Raw genomic sequence first — 19,206 nt, 5'->3', positions numbered from 1 at the left:
GACTGGGCAATAACCAAGACGGAGATGAAGTGGGGATAGTGGGTGGGGGTTCCCCTGGGAGAGGGAGACCCAGAACTATGGGGGTACTGCCAGGGGGCAGCATCCAGTTAAAGGGGCACTGCGATCCTGGACGGGACATGGGGGCTAAGCGGCAGTGGGACATCATCCTGCAGAGGGTGCTCTGGAGGCAGGAAATGATAATTCCCAGAGACAACCAGCAGGAGGTGTTGCAGGGGTGAGCCCATGCATTGCTACACACATCCAGAAGTTTAAATGGTGTTCCTTCTCCTTCTACACCAGTGTAGATCTGTAGCCTAAGTCAAGCTCTAGCCTTTATTTTGGATACTATCTTATTAATCCTATATCCCAAATGATACTCTTTATAGATAGGCTTGGAAGAATTAGATTTTTATCAGTAAACATGGCTAAATATCCATTTCACTGTACACACAGAAACAGATGTGGAGGGGGGGAATTTCTGTAGATAATAAACTAATTTTACAGATAGATAGACAAAGTAAGAAAAATGTTGCTTGACAACTTACCAGAGTTTGATTTAAAGATATTTACTTTGTCTATTTTGATACACTGTTTTGACCATTTGCATTCTAACAGTTACAAAGTTTTAACTTTTTAAAATCTCAATATCTACTGCCATTAAATAATTGTCTGACCCTTTCCCTTGGTTGACCGCTCCCATAATTTCCTGCAACTACAAAAATTTAAATTCACAAGAATAGGAAAAAATGCTGAGACCCATACTTTGTGCAATTGTGAAAATGTAAATTGGAAAAAATGCTTACAAATAAACATCAATATTATCCATAGAAATTATAACAAAATAAAAATCAAATTTGGCCCTGCCTATTTATAAGACTATGAGGGACAACATCAGAGAAATTAGGAGCTATGAGCAAGTGAGAAAAATATTGATTTTCACTCAGTTTACTATGTATATTTTTAAAATGAAAAAAGGATAATTTCAAAATCATCTGGCTATAATTTTAATAGTTATGTTTAACTTTGTTTTGCTGTTCTGCTACTATATTTTCTACAGCTTTAGATATATTTTTAATTCCCACTCCTTGCATTTAGATTAAATTAAATTAGATTATGATCACATATTGGTATGTAAAAAAGAAGTCAACATTACATGTGTTAGCAAGAAATTGATGCCAGTTTCCAATATTTTTCTTGGCTATGAGTTTGATGGAGTCTGCCTGTTTTTCAGCTGTGATTTTCTTCTGATTAAAACTATATACTGTTCTTAAACACCTCTATTTTGTGCTTTTAATTCTTTCTTTTTTTGTTAGCACCGTCACCCCGGGGAAGTAGTCTCTTGCTCCATGAGCAACCCCCTTGTTTTCAACAGGCCCCTTTGCTAAATATGTTATTAATCAACAAGATTAAGAATGTCAGAATCTAATTCTATTTTATCCTCATAAAAGTTGAAATAATTCATTAATACTTTCTTCAGCATCATTTTAGATTTGAATCTTCTCTAGTGGACAAATATTCTGACTTTGGCTTTCTCCTTTTCTCGAGTATAAGAGTAATATTGTTCTCTGTAATACATCTGTAGAGTATGTGTTGCCATTACAAGTTTCTGCAGTCATTTGCTTTTTCTGGATGTCTATGGCTTTTACCATGTTGCCACCAAATATGGGTAGTATTATGCCGTATGAAAGAAACAAAGACATAGTGGTTGAGGTATTTGACCAAATTCTATTGGTGAGAGAGACAAGCTTTCAAGGTACACAGAGCTCTTCTTCAGGTCTGGGAAACAACAGTTCTTATGGACAACAATTCTTCTATTCTTATGGATTAACAGTTTCCCAGACTCAAAGAAGACCTTTGTGTAAGCACAAAAGCTTGTCTCTCTCACCAACATCATTTGGTTGAATGAAAGATATTACTTCACCCAGCTTGTCTCTCTAAAATCCTGGGACAAACATGACTAAAACAACATTGCATCAAAAACAAAAAGAAACAACACAAAACACAAGGATGTTAGTAAAAAAGTTAGGCGAACTGTGCATTACGATGGAATCAAAATATACAGCATATTCTGAACCTCATTAACTTTTCCTCACTTCATTGGTTGTTTAGTATGGTTTTTCAAATACCATTTGAAAGATATTATTTCTTCTAAATTTCTGTTTGACATTAGAAACACCCTGGAATTTTTCCAAAGGAAAATGAGTGTAAAGCTTGTTGAAATATATGTAAATTAGAAATTCCAATTCTGATCAGCTCTAAAAATGAGATTTTATAAGGTATGGAGGGAATAGAACTTTATACTGATGATATTTTAGGCGGAGAAGATGATCACATAAGGGAAAACTTAGAAGGAAATCAAAACTATGGGGCTGAAATTCAAAAATAAACCAAAGAATACTGGGAGAAACCCATCTGTGGGTTGGAGGATGTGGTTGATAAAGTGGGAGGGGGAGATGCACATCTAGAAAGATTCCAAGCCTTTAATGACCTAAAAATATATCAGATTGAGGGACTTTTAGATCACTAATATTAAAATATGAGTTTTGGATGAAGAGGAGAGGGGTAGGGTGTGTGTCACTGAAGCCAAAGAAGACGAGACTCAAGTAATGAAACTGAGAGTTGATGAGGGCATGAGATAAGTTTTAGTCATTCAGTCTGAGAGGAAGGGTCAGATCTACTTAAAGTTGTGAAAGGGAGAACAATGAGATTTGAACCTGGCTTGTATGTGAGGACAGAATGAATGAGAGGAGTTCAAGATGACTCCCTGATTGTCAGCCTGAATAGTGAGGTTGATTATAGTGTTATCAGTAGAAATGAAGGATGAGGAAAGTGCTTGACTAAAAAGGACAAAATAGGGAGGACTTAGGAGTTCCATTTTAGCCACACTGATCTTAAATTGCAGACAAGACATCTAAGAGAAGTCCAAGAGGATATATCTATGTAGTGCTATGGCATAATACATGTCACCATCCTGTGTTTTATAAATGGCTGGATAGAACCCACTGATCTGTACAGTGAGATGAGGTTTTTCTCTCACTTGCTTTGTTCCATACGCGTCTAATTCTTTTTAAATCTCACACCTTTAAAGCTAAATATCCATGTGATCCTGTCAGAGCGTAAACAGACTCAGTGCTCAGCTGGTAAGAGTCTTGTTGCTAATAGACCAATTCCGCTAGCAACTAATCAGTAAATGAAATGCTTGGACCTCAGGAGATAGCCTGAAATTTGTGTTTAATCTATATGGATATACTCAATATGGCATTTTACAATTACTAGGAGAAGGACTTAATGAACGGTCGAAACCTTCATTATATTTCTAAGCCTGTTTCATGCACAGTGATATAAGAATCTTGCATAAACTGGGGCTTGTAAAGCAAGGCAATGAATGTAAATCCCACTAGTCCTAATTCATTTGAAGTATAAAATGCTGTTGCCTTGGTGAGAACCTTTACAATTTTGTAGAAAGGAGGACAAAGTGCAAGCAAATTAAGCATTTTATAAATGTGACATGCACATACACACTCCATTATTTCAGTAGGGTTATTTTATTAATCCCTGGGAACCACAGTGCACCACCAGCAGATTTTCCCCCAGAATTCCCCATTGAACTCAAAGGGGAGCTCTGCATGTTGCCTCAATGTCCTGTCCTGACACTAGTGTTGCCCCACAGAAAGCTGGTAGCAGAATTCCAAGGCTTTGGATGTCAGAATCTGATGGAGGAAAATCATGGCTGCACTGTGGGTCTGAATGTAATGGGGGAGTGTTACACATTTACTACATTCCCAATTATCTGAATAGCAGGGGGGACAAACTGATTTTATTTGGATAATTGGGAGCTTGGATGATTGAGAGGGCAGGAGTGGCAGCACAGGGAGCTCACTCAATCCCATGACAGCAGGGCTGCAGAGGACTTTCTGTGCCCTCTCGATTACTGAAGGCAAAAGGCTCAGGGATGGAGGCTGCAGTGCTCTCGGGGCAGAGCTTGCAATCCTGGTTGGAACTCTGCTTCGCTCTGCCAGGTCCGCAGCCTTCCATGAACATGTAGCTGCAGGTATTGGGTGTCCTAGCTCTGCAGCAGTCCAGGGAGCTCCACTGTCACAGTCCCTGCTCACTCACTTCCATCCAGGGCCGCCCAGAGGATTCAGGGGGCCTGGGGCAAAGCAATTTTGGGGGCCCCTTCCATAAAAAAAATTGCAATACTATATTCTTGTGGGGGCCCCTGCAGGGCCCAGGCAAATTGCCCCACTTGCTCCCTGCCAGGGGCAGCCCTGGGAAAAATAAAGCTTTCTCATCTCAGCACAAATCCAGCTTTGAGAAAACTTCTTTACAAGGTATCGCTGGTTCTCAGCATCAGCTAGTGCTAAAAGGCACTAAAGCTCATTAAAAGGGCTGGACAAATATTTTCTGTCAAAACTTTTTTTGGATCGAAAACTAGGGGTTTTTAAAAAGCAGAAAAAAATCACGGACAATGTCTGCTTTCCTTCAAAATTTGTTGTGGTTTTTTTTAATTAAAAAGCTGAAATTAGTCTGCCAAAACCTGAATATGGTTTGGGGTTTCAGAAGTGTGCGGCCAAATGTTTGCTGCTTGCTGTGTTTGATTGTTTAAAGAAACACTAAAAAATTCTGCTTAAAAAAATCCAAAACTTTTGAACCACCTCAGCTTGTGACCAAACGCCTGAGCCCACCCAGTCAGAGATTTTTCCATGTTTCTCATACTCTGCTGGCTTCCTTGACTCATATCTGTCTCCATAACTTTGGGTTCATTTAGGTTAGAACATAAGAACAGCCATACTGGGTCAAATCAAAGGTCCATCCAGCCCAGTATCCTGTCCACTGACAATGACCAATACCAAGTGCCCCAGAGGGAGTAAACCTACAGGTAATGATCAAGTGATCTCTCTCCTGCCATCCATCTCCACCCTCTGACAAACAGAGGCTAGGGACACCATTGGTTACTCATCCTGGCTAATAGCCATTAATGGACTTAACCTCCATGCATTTATCTGTTTCCTAGAGACTGGCTCCATGGGGTCCCTCATAAACTGGAGACGGTTACTGTAGGTTTGTCTTTAGTATAGCTTATGTACAAACTCCACGAACTGAGCATTTGAGCTTGTTCCAGAATCTGGGATGAGCCTATGTTGTGAAAACTGACATGCTCAAAATAGCACACGCATGTGAATGGACACAGGGTGCTAAAATTAAATTAACCCAGGGGTTCTGAAACTGGGGGTAGGGACCCCTTAGGGGGTCACATGGTTATTACTGGGGGTCGCGAGCTGTCAACCTCCACCTCAAACCCCGCTTTGCCTCCAGCATTTATAAGAGTGTTAAATATATAAAAATGTTTTCAATGTATGGAGGGGGGGTTGCACTCAGAGGTTTGCTATGTGAATTGGGTCACCAGGACAAGAAAGTTTGAGAACCACTGAATTAAATCCTCTGAAGCCTCAGGGAATGCCGGGGGGGGGGAGGGGGAAGTGTCTCCCTTGGTAGGGTCGGGAAGGAGGTAGGTGGTGCAGGATATTGCTCTTCTCATGTGATCCCTCCCCCAGTGGCTAATTTTAAATGAAGCTTTTCTCCCCTGACATGAATATCCCTATACCACTGAAATTAAATATAGACTATAATTTGGCATTTGAGAAGTAAAACAGATGGTAGCCCTAATGGAAAAGCTAACAGCTTGGCTCTTCTGCAAGCCTCAAACTGCTGAATGAGCTTTAGGGTAGGGAAGGCTGTGCCTCCCAAACAGCCTGGCCCTGTTCCCTGTCTGACCCCCCTACTTCCTGCCCCCCAACTGCCCACCCCCCTCAGAATCCCCAACCTATTGTGTTCCTTGCCCCCTCACCATCCCCCAGAGACCCACCACCACCACCACCCTGGGACCACACCTCTGCTCCCTGTCCCCTGACTGCTCCAACCCCTATCCACCCCCTCACTGAGTCTTGACAAACCCCCGGAATGCCCACAATCCAACCCCCCCATTCCCTGTCCCCTGACCGCCCCCCCACCTCTGCCCCCTCCCTGTGTCCTGACTGTCCCTAGGACTTCCTGCCCCTTAGCCAACCCCCCCGGCCCCAGCCCCTTACCCCTGGCGCCCCGCTCACCCGGAGCCTTAGTGCATCGTATCCAGCAGTGTCCCTGAACAGCGGTGCGGCATGGCTCCAGCGGGGCTCCTGAGCTCCACCCCGCTCAGAGCCACATGGTAAGGGGGAGGCAAGTACCTGATACGTGACATTCCATATCGATAAATGCATTACACAAGGGTCTTTGGCAAAGTGAAGTAAAATAAAAGAAGTGAAAACAAATAGAGATTTGAGGAGAAAATGTTTGAAGAGAAACCAACGTGCTGATAGTCATCTGTAAAAATCCTTGAACAATCAAGATGAGTTAACTGATTCAAAGATATGCAAGTGTTCTAAAACAGATATTAGGGGATTATATGATTTCCTGGAGGTAATAGACTTCAGTTATTATATTCCACTTCTGGTCATCACACTATTAAAAGAAGGATATTACAGCACTTCAGAATGTGTAGAGAAGGTCAACTAGATTGATTTCAGGACTAAAACAATGAGCACAGGGAATGACTTAGACTATTCATTTGTATAGGGGTCTTATAAAGATTTGGTAAAAGATTCAATTATATTATGTAAAGTATACTTTCCATGTTACAGATATCAAACTAAATGCCAGAAATCAGCCTAACTAATACAGGAAGAATAAAAAGAGACAGATTTTAATCAAAGAAAAATATGTTCAGAGCAATTTTCTATTCATTCGCTGAATAGTTTAGCTCTCTGGCCAAACTTAAAAAATAAAATCCCCCTTTCCCCACCCAAAGGGATAACAACAGTTTAAATGATGCTTCAAGCTTTTCATCCAGTCTCTTCTCTTGTCTTCCAGCCTTCCTTTAGGGTCTGTAGCTCTTCGCTCCTCAATGGGATATAACAGCCCTTCACCCTTGCTTATCCTTCAGGGACAAGGGGGCTCACAAGATCTGGCTTTGTGGCCCTAGATAAGGAAGTGAGAAGTAGGTCTGAGCCCCAACTTCTACAACTTATTTTTCCCTCTAAGGCTACTTATGTTCTGCCACAGTCCAAGCTCCTTGCAGGGTTCTTACTCAAGACAGCTCCTTCTTTAGTCCCTCTCTCTTCTGAGAGATCAAGTTGCTTCCTGTGACATTCTTTCCCAGTATGCCTTTTTATCAGACTGATTATTCCCGTGCTCCCAGAGAACTACCAATCCCAGAATTCCTCTTTCCGGGACTGCTCTGGGAATGGTGCTATGCTGGGTGCGTACTCTGCATGTCCTCTTACACCTACACTGTTGGCTGGAATGACCAAAACCCCAGCCATTCTGAATGCATATGATGCTCTGACTGTACAATAATAGTGGTGGCCACATTGTCCTGGGTGCTATCCAGCTGCACAAAGGGAGTGAAGAATGAATGAGGTTTTCTCTGGCTTTGTGCACCTTATAGCAGCCTGGTTCAGTTACAGTGGTTTCTTCTTCCTAGCAGCCCCAGATTGCAAACTACCCCAGAAGGGTTGGATCATGCTGGCACTGGTCAGCTATGGAAAGGAGCACACACCAAACCATCCTAAGGGATGATGCAGAGGGAGCATTCTCTCTCAGATCTCCTTCATTACATCTAGCCCCTCACCAGGCCAGTGCAGGTCCAAACCACCTCCAGCTCAAGCCACTGGATAAAACTATAATTGGATCTTATGTCTATTTCACACAATATTACACATCATCATGCCACCTCCTGGATGCAAGCCTGGGAGCACCAGGAGCTGACACAGCTCCCATCTGTACCATGCAGTTCTGCACCACCCCCATGGTGGAGAAGTATTTATAAGGCATGACTGAGTCTTAAATGTTCTGTGAAAGCATTTCACAGAATGAGCCAGGAAGTCAGAAATGCCTGTAACAATGTCCGATGCACTTCAAAGGAGAGAAGTGTCACAGACATCAGACATGATAATGGTTGGCATATAACCCCAAGCTCTGAATACTATGACATCACTTATAACATGCTGTTGAAGGATTGGTATTATAGAGGTGCAAAGCTCATCAGTTTCACTTTGCATGGGTTCATCAAAACATTTAGACAACTTCAGTTCTGCATACTCTCTAAGCTCTGGTCTCAGTTTCTGGTTCAGACCTTTCAGGTCTTCTGCACTGTGTGGGGGAATTTGCAGTACTTCACTGATGCATAAGTGCTCTTGTACCATGGGATCAAATCCCACTAAAATTTGGTTTTGGAATGAAATTAAAGTTTCAAAATGACCTAGAAAAAGGTATGTTTTCCAGAAGCAGCAGAGAGTTCATTCCAAGGGTCAAAATGAAGCACCAAAACTGGTCTGGATGAAACATAATAGGCTTTTTATGAGTTTCACATGATTTGGGGCTCTGAAACATTCATACAGCCATAGTCAATATTCCAAACTGGGTCAGGATGCCAATTTACATTGTAATCAGAAGATGGGATCAAGGCAAAAAAAAATGGGTTCTAGAACTGGATTTGGATTTTAAATGCACCAGAAAGTGCATGTGTCTGACTCAGATTCAAGCTCATCTCTAATAAAAACAATTAATTGTTCTTGCCACTCTCTTAGGATTTGAACCTGTTTCCCAAAATATGCCAGGAATCTGTACAACATGGTGAATGGGATATTCTACAGGCACACCCAACCTCAGTGGCTGAAGCACTGCCCATCACAGATCAAAATGGGAAGGTGGAGCGGAGCACAACCCAGAAAACTTTGAACTCACCCCAGAGCGTAATGACACGAAGCTTAGAGCTTTTCCTGCTTGCTCCATTGCAGCTAGCAAGGAATAGCCATCAAGGATGGGAATTTCCTGGGAGTACAGTGAGTGGAGGAATGACCACCGGTGGGTGTCACACAATGGAATGGAATCTTTAAGTAGGAATTTGTCCAGCCCATTTGTGCCTCTTTAACATTCTTGATGTGACATCATAGAGGGCAGCTGATCTCTCTACAAAGCCAAAGAGGGAAAAGAAACAGTTAGAGGAAGCTGTGGCAGAGAGCTAGAAAGTTCCTGTAGGCAGCAGAAAGTAGACAACTGCTGTTTCAGGGAACAAGACTGGGTCCTTCAGTGAGAAAAGGAACTGAACAAAGCTCCGGGAAAGATGAATACAGTCTCCTTCCTGGCTGAGCCTGGAGGGCCGGTGTGTGTAATAAAGACTAAATAAACTGGAATCCAGAAGGGCAGTGTTTTAATTACCGTTGAACTATGATGTGGTGTTTGTTTGGCGTTCAAGAAGGGGAACTGAAGAAGGATGTCACAGAGCAGCCTCTGTAAATGAGGTGGTGCTTTGGTGGTGGCCCCCATAGTTACAATGTGTCTTGGTTCTCCACAACTACTATTTCTACAGTTCAGTGAAGAATAAATGGGCCAGATTCTGGCCAGCACCTGCATGGATGCACAATGGCACTGGAGGGCAAAAGGAGCTCCTCTTTCCACTTTTGCCCTTGAACAGTTGCTGGCCAGGATCCCACTGGAAAATGCAAAGCCGCTGCCCACTATCCTGTGGAAAAGGAAAGAGGAAAATATAGGGTGAGACTATGACACTCTCTCTCCATCCACACTGACCTATATAACTGGCCAGGCTGTAAGCCAGGTGTATATATACTCAATGGTGATGGAACTAACAACTGGTCTGCTCCCCTTAGTAGAACTCAGTGGTAAATCTGCCTGAATTAGACAGACTTCCTCCTGAGGACTGCAGCCCTAAAACGGCTCTTATGCACCCTCTGCACATGCTTGTTGGTACTGTGGGCAAGAAAGAGGTGTTGACCAACAAGTAATTCTATCCTCCAAATGACTACAATTTATGGCCAATAGAAACAAGGAATGGTAGGCCAAATCCTAATAATTGACTGTCTTGAGACCAACACTATTTTTTCTCGTGAGTTCTTACCATGCCTTAAAGGACTCTTAAGAAATAAAGTTGCAAAATATTCACAATTATAAGAAAGTAAAAGTAAACAATGGTTACTACAATTACAATCTCTATTGTGTGTCTTTATGCAGAGCTCTTTCAACAGAGATTAGACTTTTAAGAGGTGGTCTGCCGTGAAGAGGACATTATTCTCTACAACCTGTTAAAAACCAAGTTTTTTATTCCCCCACCCCATCAGTATTGAGGCCTGTTTTAGTATATCATAATTGAGAATTTTTAGATGGACAAAAAATTACATTTAAGGATAGGTGAATCCTCTGTGATTTATGATGGTCAAAGGTCAGTGTCTTGGCTAATTCCTATAAAACTGGAAGTATTTAACTCAGTTACTTAAAAGAAGCCATTCAGTAAATAATTCCTTTAAAATATTATAAGCCCACCTCCCATGATGTGCTATGGTGACTCAGCAAGAGGTGTCGTTTAGCTGAAGAGCCCAGCAATTAGAGGTGAATGGGGACATGAGGCACCCAAACTACAATTCCCTTAAGGCAGGATATCCAACTCAAACCATTTTGGTTTTCAATCAAAAGATTTTATTTTCTGATTTTTTGCCAAAAGTTTGATATATTCCATGGGGGAAAAAATTCTGATGTGCTCTACTAGCCATTTTTGAAGACAAGATATTGGATGAGATGGACCATTGGTTTGATCCACTATGGCAATTCCTTTGTCCCTAAAATACTGTATTCTGCCAGTTATTCACTGCATAAGATAACAAGTCAACTAAAACACAGTAATGTCTGGCAGATTTTATATTTTGGCTGTCTAGACAGTAGCAAGACTATCATATATTTATGCTTCAGTTATTTTCACTAGTTCTAACATAGAGAAACATAGTATCACACCAAAAAATATATCAGGATAAGGGACAATTTTTACACGTCAAGAAAGTTTAGTCGAAGAAGATTCTTCTAGTGTCCATTTCCCTGAGACCAAGCAATCTTTTTTCTTTAGGTCCTTTCATCCTTTATGACATCCAAGTTGTTGTTTTGTCTACACTGATCTTCAGCTCTGTTTAAATACAAGTGTTTTTCAGTAAACAGTGATACTCCACTGATTTAATCTCATATATTTTAGAAAACCCCTCATCCATATATTTTTTCAGTTAATCTATATGATTTAAGCATACTCAGTGATGGAGTCAAATCTTCAATCAAATGACACAAGTTCTGTTTTTATTTTTAAGTACTGTAAATAATAGGGTATATTCTGGCACAGCACAGCAAAGCCCTTCATTTAAAACAACTGAAAATGGAATTCTATGAATTTTTGGTCACACTGTATATCAAAATTCCATGTATAATTCATTTATAAACAATAACAAATGATTAATAGTTAAACAGCTGTTAATAAGTCCAGCAGGTCAGATTGCTTATAACTATGCCTTATGGTCACCTATAACATCTTCCACTGGTGTGCTTCTAACCGTCAATAAAACATATACCTGATTTGAGTAATATGCTTATAACACCTATTAATCATTTATTAACCACATTATAAGTCATGGGCCTTTAATATAAAGTGTGACCAAACTTTTTGTAAAATTCTACTACTTACAAATGAGCCAGGGATGGTGCACAACGTGCTTTCTCATGGAGATTTGATTCTTGTTCTTTTTCCCCTTAAGCTAAAATAAAAGTCATTTAGATGAAAATATATGGTTGTGATCTAGAAATAACTACATACAGAGTTTAAATTACTTCTGTTAGCTTAGTATCTGACCTCCCCACAATGTTAAATTTATCTTCACAACACACCTGTGAAAGAGCAGTTCTAAAAACCCCATTTACAGAAGGGAAACTTAGTCACAAGGATCCAGATTTTTAAAGATATTTAGACATTGCAGCACTCAGCTTTGCACAGACTAACCAATGTAAGTGCCTAAATCTCATTTTCAAAGGGATTTGGTCACTTAGGAGCCAAAATAATGGGATTTGGGCTCTTAAGTTCCTAAATTGCTTTTAACAATGATATTTTGACTCCTAACTCAGTTAGGCTTTGTAATGCTGAGTGCTGCAATGCCTAAATGCCCTTTAAAATCTGGGCCAGAGAGATTGTGACTTGTCCAAATTCACAAAGGAAGTCTGTAACAACATAAGGAATTAATTCTGGGGATCCTGGGAGCCACATTAGTCCTGGGAATTAAGGGGAACCTGAGGGATGCAAAGAAGAGCAAACTGGGACAAATGCCCTTCCACCATATCTGAAATTGTAAACTAATCTTCTGAACTGTAATTCATCAAAGAACAATATACAAGAACTACAAGGACCAGATAGCCAAGAAATCAGTGATGTTTCCTGTTAAGCAGAGAGAGACGTGTATGTACCTCCCATAAACATTCTTGAACTTTAGAGAGATTTGAAACTGAAATCTGTGATGGGGCACAGTGGGGGGCAACTCATGCTAGTGTCTCCTGCTGGTCATGTTCCCAGTCAGCTCCTCAGCTTGGTATGCTGACTCTCAATGGTTCTCACCTGCCATCACTTCTGCTCCTGGACTCATCTCATCCCAAGGAACATGATGTCTTCTTCAGAACGCAGCCCTCCGGCCATGTCACTCTCTGTTCTCCCTCCTTCTGGGCGAATGTACTGCAGTCCACAGTCCAACTACTTCCCTAGTGGTGAGTGGGAGTGAAGTGGGGGGAAGGAAAGACCTGGGCCTGTCCACTATTCTGGAGCCTGGCCCAGGGACCCTATAGATGGCAACCATGCACTGCATCCCATCCAACATCTCAGTTTACTTCCCTGGGTTGCTTCCCAGCAGCTCCAACATCTTGTCCACCCTTATTTCAGGGCCTCAGCATTCCAGTCTTAGCAGTCAATCAGGAGCTTGGTCTTTCTCCCCTGATCCTGCCCAGCACTGCTCTGTCCAAGGTGCTAGCTTTCCTTCTGCAAGGCAGCTGCTCTTCCCTCCTCAAGCTCCAGGGAGCAACTGAAACTACTCTTCTCTGACGTCCTTCTTATATGGGCCAGCCTGGCCCTGACTGGCTGCCACCTTGCACTGCCTCCTTAGGGCTCCATTAACCCTTTATACACCAGTGTGGGGTGGATGCCCATCATAGGATCCAAAATGGATTTTTGCAATTTGCTCCCATTTTTAGAGTGAGCTGAACTAAAAGCTTGAATCAAGCACTCATGAATGTTGGAGGTGTTCAGAGTTTGAATTTGGTAGCTGGGGTGCAACCCATTGTTATTACATCACACTAGTTCTTGTTCCACCTGCAAAAATACTCCTTTTTCTCTGTTAAAATGAGAAGTTACAGCTATACCCTATTTCTTACAACTTTGAGCTTGTGCACTATTGTCACTACACTGGTGTAAATTCTGTGGCCTGGAATAAAGATCAGCTTGACCACATCAAAGTCCACAACTCTTGTAAAAGTAGGAAGTACAGACCTACAAAACTTCTGTAGTATAAGTCACACAACTGCAGTATTGTTCTTCTGATTAACTTGGTTATTTAATCAGATCCCTGTATGTAGTTCTCTGGTACAATTCCAAAAAGCCATTGGATTTCAAGATGCATCAGAAACTGCTTTTTCAGCTAGTAAGCGACTGATATTGTTTTCTTACAATTCGATACTCTTCTCACATGCCTTCCAACTTCATTTACCTCTATTTCAAATATATGTACCTAAAACACCCTGAATGAAAGAAAGAGCACAAAAAACCTATGTAAACAAATAAGCACAGTCATTATAAGAAAAATCCTGGGGTAATTCAAGTTGTTAAGAAGCACTGGATATCTCACATCCCAATTTACACATATTAATTAACTGAGTCCCTTGGATCTTATCCAACTCCCATTCAAAGTCAATCAATCTTTGATTTCAATAGGCTTTTGAATCAGGACCCTATAGCTCCCATTGTCTTAAAGTACAGTTGAAATTGCTCAACACTTCTGAAAATTTGATGTGAGGGTCCAGATCCTTAAAGCCCTAACTCCTATGGGGATGCATTTAAGGATCTAGGCCTTAATGTCTCAAGCCTGGCACACAAAATCAGAAGGATCCAAAGTTAGTGGTCACTTGAAAACAGGAACCTTAGGGTATGCCTGCACTGAAGTTGGGAAGTCTGATTCCCAGCACAGGTAGATAGGGTCATGCTAGCTCTGCTCTAGCTAGTGCACTAAAAATAGCAGTGTGGAGATTGTGGCATGGGTGATGGCTCAGGCTAGCCCCATGGGCTTGGATCCAGGTGGTTTGGCAGACTTGGATTTAGGCAGCTAGCCCAAGCTGACAACTGTACTTCAACATGCACAGTGCACACTGCTATTTTTAGTGCTCCAGGTTGAGGAGAGCTACCGTGGGTCTGTCTGCCTACACTGGCAATCAGACCTCCCAGCTGCAGTGGACTATAAGCTTATTTCCTTGCCCAATTTCAGACACTTCTGTGGTGTAAATTGGTGCAGCTTCATTTACTTCAATGGATTTGTGTCAATTTACATCAGTAAAGAATATTGTTCAATAGCTCATAAGCCAAGCAAAGACTAAAACCAAGAGGTTCACTACTGGCTCAGCCTCTCTATATACAAGCCTCTATCGGCCACAACTTTAAATGCATAAGAGCCAGATGAAGATGGTAATGTTCTCTGTGAGGTTCACAGGTGTAAATAAATTTACCTGGACTGTGTCCATGCCTGTTTTGTGTTTGCCTTCTGTTTATATCCTAGCAAACAAGTTTGCTGGCAGAAGTATTGGCCAAGACAGTGAATCTTAAGGTAGACTGTGATACATACGCAGACAAGGGAGCAACAAGGAGTAAGAACTGCCCATATCCCCCTGCTTGAGCTACCTGGAATTTGAGTTTGGGTTCATGTGAGTATGTAAGGCTCACCTCACATGCTCTATGTTGGAGTATGTTGGGTGAGGGGGGACTAGGAATGGGTGGAGTGTTGGCTCCATTCAACCTGTTGGCTGGCCAAATTAGTGGAGTCACCCAAGGGTGAAAGGAGAGTGGATAAAGTAGTGTGGAGGAGGGAGATTCCATTTTGTGAAGGATGTTTTGGTTTTCAAATTTGGCTGGAAAGAAACTTGAAAATTTCAGAATTTTCAGTGAAAGAAAATCCCCGAAAAAAATGTTTTGATGGACTGAAACATTTTGTTTCTTTTTGATGTAGACTTTTTCAATTTTATGCAGCAATATGTACTGTCCTACAATATAATTATACATTCAAAATGGAAAGTCGATTAAAAAAAAATGAAGCTCTTCCCAATTTTTCTACTTAACCAAATACTAAAGCTTTTCAGTCAAAAATTTAGTCTCCTTAAAGTTTTTCCAACCACTTCTTCTTCTGGTACAGGCAATCTGTAAATTACTATACTTCTGGAATGAGGAGGAAGCAGGGAAGGAACTATGACTCAGGTGGTGTGTCTCTCAATCACAGGGATTTCCATGACTACCCCTGAGGTAGAACTGGACTGTCATAAAGTCAAAATCTAGCCCAAAATGAATATTGATAAATATGTGCAAATGGCATAACTTGAATTCTTTATCCAGGACCAGACTCTGATATCTGTAATCATGCTGAATAATACCACAATGAGCTGATTAAAGTCAATAGGACTAGTTGTTGTGTAGGGTGGAGTTCATACGCTCTTCCTCCCTCTTGTTGCATACATTATTATGCACCTAAATTTTTCAGCCAGACCCAATAAAAACAAACTATAAGTACTTATTTTGAGGTCCTCTGAAATGCTGTGAAATTGTTACTTCCCAGGCCAACGAAGGATTATTTCTTACCTTTTGAAAAGTCACTGCACGTCACAGAGAATAGAGTGCTGATTCAAAGCAGATACAACAGGAACACCTAACATTCCTTTGGAGGGCTGAGGTTTTCAGTGTGCCTATTTCTAAAAAAGGTCAGTGCACAATTTAAAATTTCACTTCACATCCATGTGTCACTGCACATTGGGTTAGACCACATTTTAGAGGCGCTGAAATTTGGACAAGTGGAGCTTAAATAGATTTTGAAATGACAGGATGACTGGAAGGGGAATCCATGGCTGTAGTATCAGGTGTCTGTTTCTGTGATTTCTCCTTTTTTTGATTTTAACAACTTTATTCCAAGCTATAGTGGTCCATAGGGCGACAGACAGGAAAAGCAATTAAACAGCTTGTAAAGAAGGTGAATGCAATTTTCAAAAGTCCCTTAATGACATAAGAGTAGAGTTGGTTGGAATTTTTTCCCCCCAGCAGAACATTTATCCTCTCAGTGACAAATTGAAAAAAAATCATAGAATCATAGAAACATGAAAATACATGGATGGAAGGGACCTCAACAGGTCACTTAGTTCAGTCCCCTTCACTGAGATAGGGCTTAGACCATCCCTGACAGGTGTTTGTCTAACTTGTTCTTTAAACCCCCCAATGATAGGGATTCCACAACCTCCCTTAGAAGCGTATTCCAGAGTTTATCAACCCTTACAGGTAGAAAGTTTTTTTCTTAATATCTAACCTAAATCTCCCTTGCTTCAGATTAAACTCATTACTTCTTTTCCTACCTTCATTGAACACTGAGAACAATTGATCACAGTACTCTTTATAATAGCCCTCAACTGTGATCAGGTCCCCCTCGACTCCTCAGGCTTCTTGTCCCAAGACTAAACATGCCCAGGGTTTTTTCACCTATCCTCATAGATCATCTCTTCTAAACCTTTATCATTTTTGTTGTTCTGCTCTGAACTCTGTCTAATTTGTCCACATCTTTCTTAAAATATGGCACTTGAAAGTGGACACAGTCCTCCAGCTGGGGTCTCACCAATGCCAAGTAGAGTGGAGTAATTATTCCTGTGTCTTAAATATGCCACTCCTGTTAATACACCGCAGAATGATATTAGCCTTTTTCACAACTGCATCACATTGTTAGTTCATATTCAATTTATGATCCACTAAAACGCTTACACCTGTTTAAGATGTACCACTGACTGGCAAGTTATACTCCATTTTGTAGCTGTGCATTTGATTTTTCCTTCCTAAGCGTAGTACTTTGCACTTGTCTTTATTTCAACATGTTTTCAGACCATTTCTCTAATGTGTTAAGGTCATTTTGAATTCTAATCCTAACCTCCAAAATACTTGCATTCTCTCCCAGCTTGGTGTTATCTGTACATTTCATAAGCATACTTTCCATTCTATTATCCAACTCATTAAAGAAAATATTGACTAGTACCAGACTCTGCAGGACCCCACTAGATACAAATGAAATATTTCAGCTGAAATTCAAAACAATTCAACTGAAAACCAAACTATTTTAACTGGAAAATTCTGCTGTGATGCCTTATAGGAGAAATTTGGGCGCCTCATTTTTCCATTCTGTTTCTATGCCAGGCTCCCCCACCAGACTACATCTCCCATGATGGTCTTCTTTCTTGGTGAGAGGAGGAGGAACATCATGGGAGTCCCATGGCCACTCTACATCAAAGATGTTGAAGTCTGGTTTGGAAGGACTTTGCCACATGGGGTATAGAAAGAGAAGTCCTCCAATTCAGGAAGGCATCTGGATAAAGGTAGATGGGGCAGGTACTCAAATACTTTTGCCATCTGATTTCATCAGGGTAGTACAGAAGCCAAAAAAAATTCCCCACAATAGCGGAGCCATTCTCCTGCTTATATAAATAAAAAAAAATTCCACTGAAACTTTTCACCAAGTTTTCCCAAATTTGACTCATATGTTTCAGGATCCCAAATATACCTTTTTCAGTGAAAAAAACTATTTTCCCTCCCAAATTGGTATAAAAATATTTATTTTTTTAAAATCAAAAACATTATTGAAATAGTTATTGAAATGACTATCAATTTTTTCCTGTACCAAAACCAGGTTTTGATAAAATTTTCATTCACTGAAAGACCCATGTTTTAATAAACAGAAAAACAGGGTAACCAATTTGATACATTTTCAATATATTTTTTTAAGTCATTGAAAATTTTGCAAAAAAGGAGAGATTTTGAAGAAGGTAATAATTTTTACTGAAAAAAATATCATTTTAGGGAAAAAAAGGCAAATTTTGTCTAAAAGACTATTTGAAATATGCCATCCATCTCAAGTCAAAGCTACTGACAACTGCTAATAGGTATTCTGCTTAAATTTGAGGTGTAGGGGGTGGTAGGTTTTTTGCACAGGCGGATGTGAGTTCTATGACTGCTGCCATAGCAAAGTTCAGAATGGACATAGCACGTAGCATAGTGACTAGAAGACTGAAAAGGAGTAGCACAGAAAGTACATCACAATAATCATGCGAAGTTCAGATCTGGATTTGAATTCAAATATACTCAAAGTCATGAGCACTAATAGTATGAGTGTCTGTGTAACCGACTGGTCAGTGTGTACAATAGGTGACCCTCTGTGCCAATCAACAAAGGTTATGAGTCTGTCATAGTCCCCACTAACCATCTTTAGCTCATGCTTTTAGCTCTAGAGATTCCCAGTGTAATCCCTGTGTGTTGGCCAAAATTGCAGCTGTCACATTTAGAGCCAAGGTTTTAGTTTGGCCACATTCTCTAGCATCAATACATTTGAATCAAACTCTATTTCCAGGATTCTACAATTTTCATGTCGGTGATTTGTAATACCACCACAAAGCCTGTGCAAAATAGAGGACTGTATTGCCTCAATCACAGAATTATGATTTGAGAATGAGTGAACTGAAATAATAGCAAAGGGAATGCAGGAAATGATTGATTGGAGACATTTCATTGATGTGAATGGAAAGGTATGCAGAGCCACATATTATTATTCTTTCTCGACTGGTAAAATGCAGTTCGTCTACACTATCTAGCCAATCTATCATTGAGGCATTCATACTGTGCTCATCACAGTGGTGTCTGGGTAGTTACTGCCTTCAGAAGGATAGATTAATGAACTAGTTTTTTGTTACTGGAGTTTTGCATTCAAACCTTGGTGGACACAAATAAATTAATGTCATCGTCTCTACAGCATCCAGTGCTTAGTTCTAGCCATATTCCCACACTGTGAAACAGAATGTCACCTGACAAGATAGAAGAATATTATATTGTATGGATTCCACAGTTCACTCATTATACCAGTCATGGAACAAAAGCTATTACAGCTATTACAGCTATTTCACCCCTGGAGTGCTCTGCACTGTGAAATACATAACATGGCACAGTTGGTTAGCAGTGCTAAGAGAAGTTGGGGTTTGGAGCAGTAGGGAGTGCTTTCACAGCACTGGCCTCTACTGGTACATCAGGCA

Source organism: Gopherus flavomarginatus, chromosome 3, assembly GCF_025201925.1.
Source record: "Gopherus flavomarginatus isolate rGopFla2 chromosome 3, rGopFla2.mat.asm, whole genome shotgun sequence".
In the NCBI taxonomy this organism is placed as follows: Eukaryota; Metazoa; Chordata; order Testudines; family Testudinidae; genus Gopherus; species Gopherus flavomarginatus.
This window is presented reverse-complemented; position numbering follows the sequence as displayed.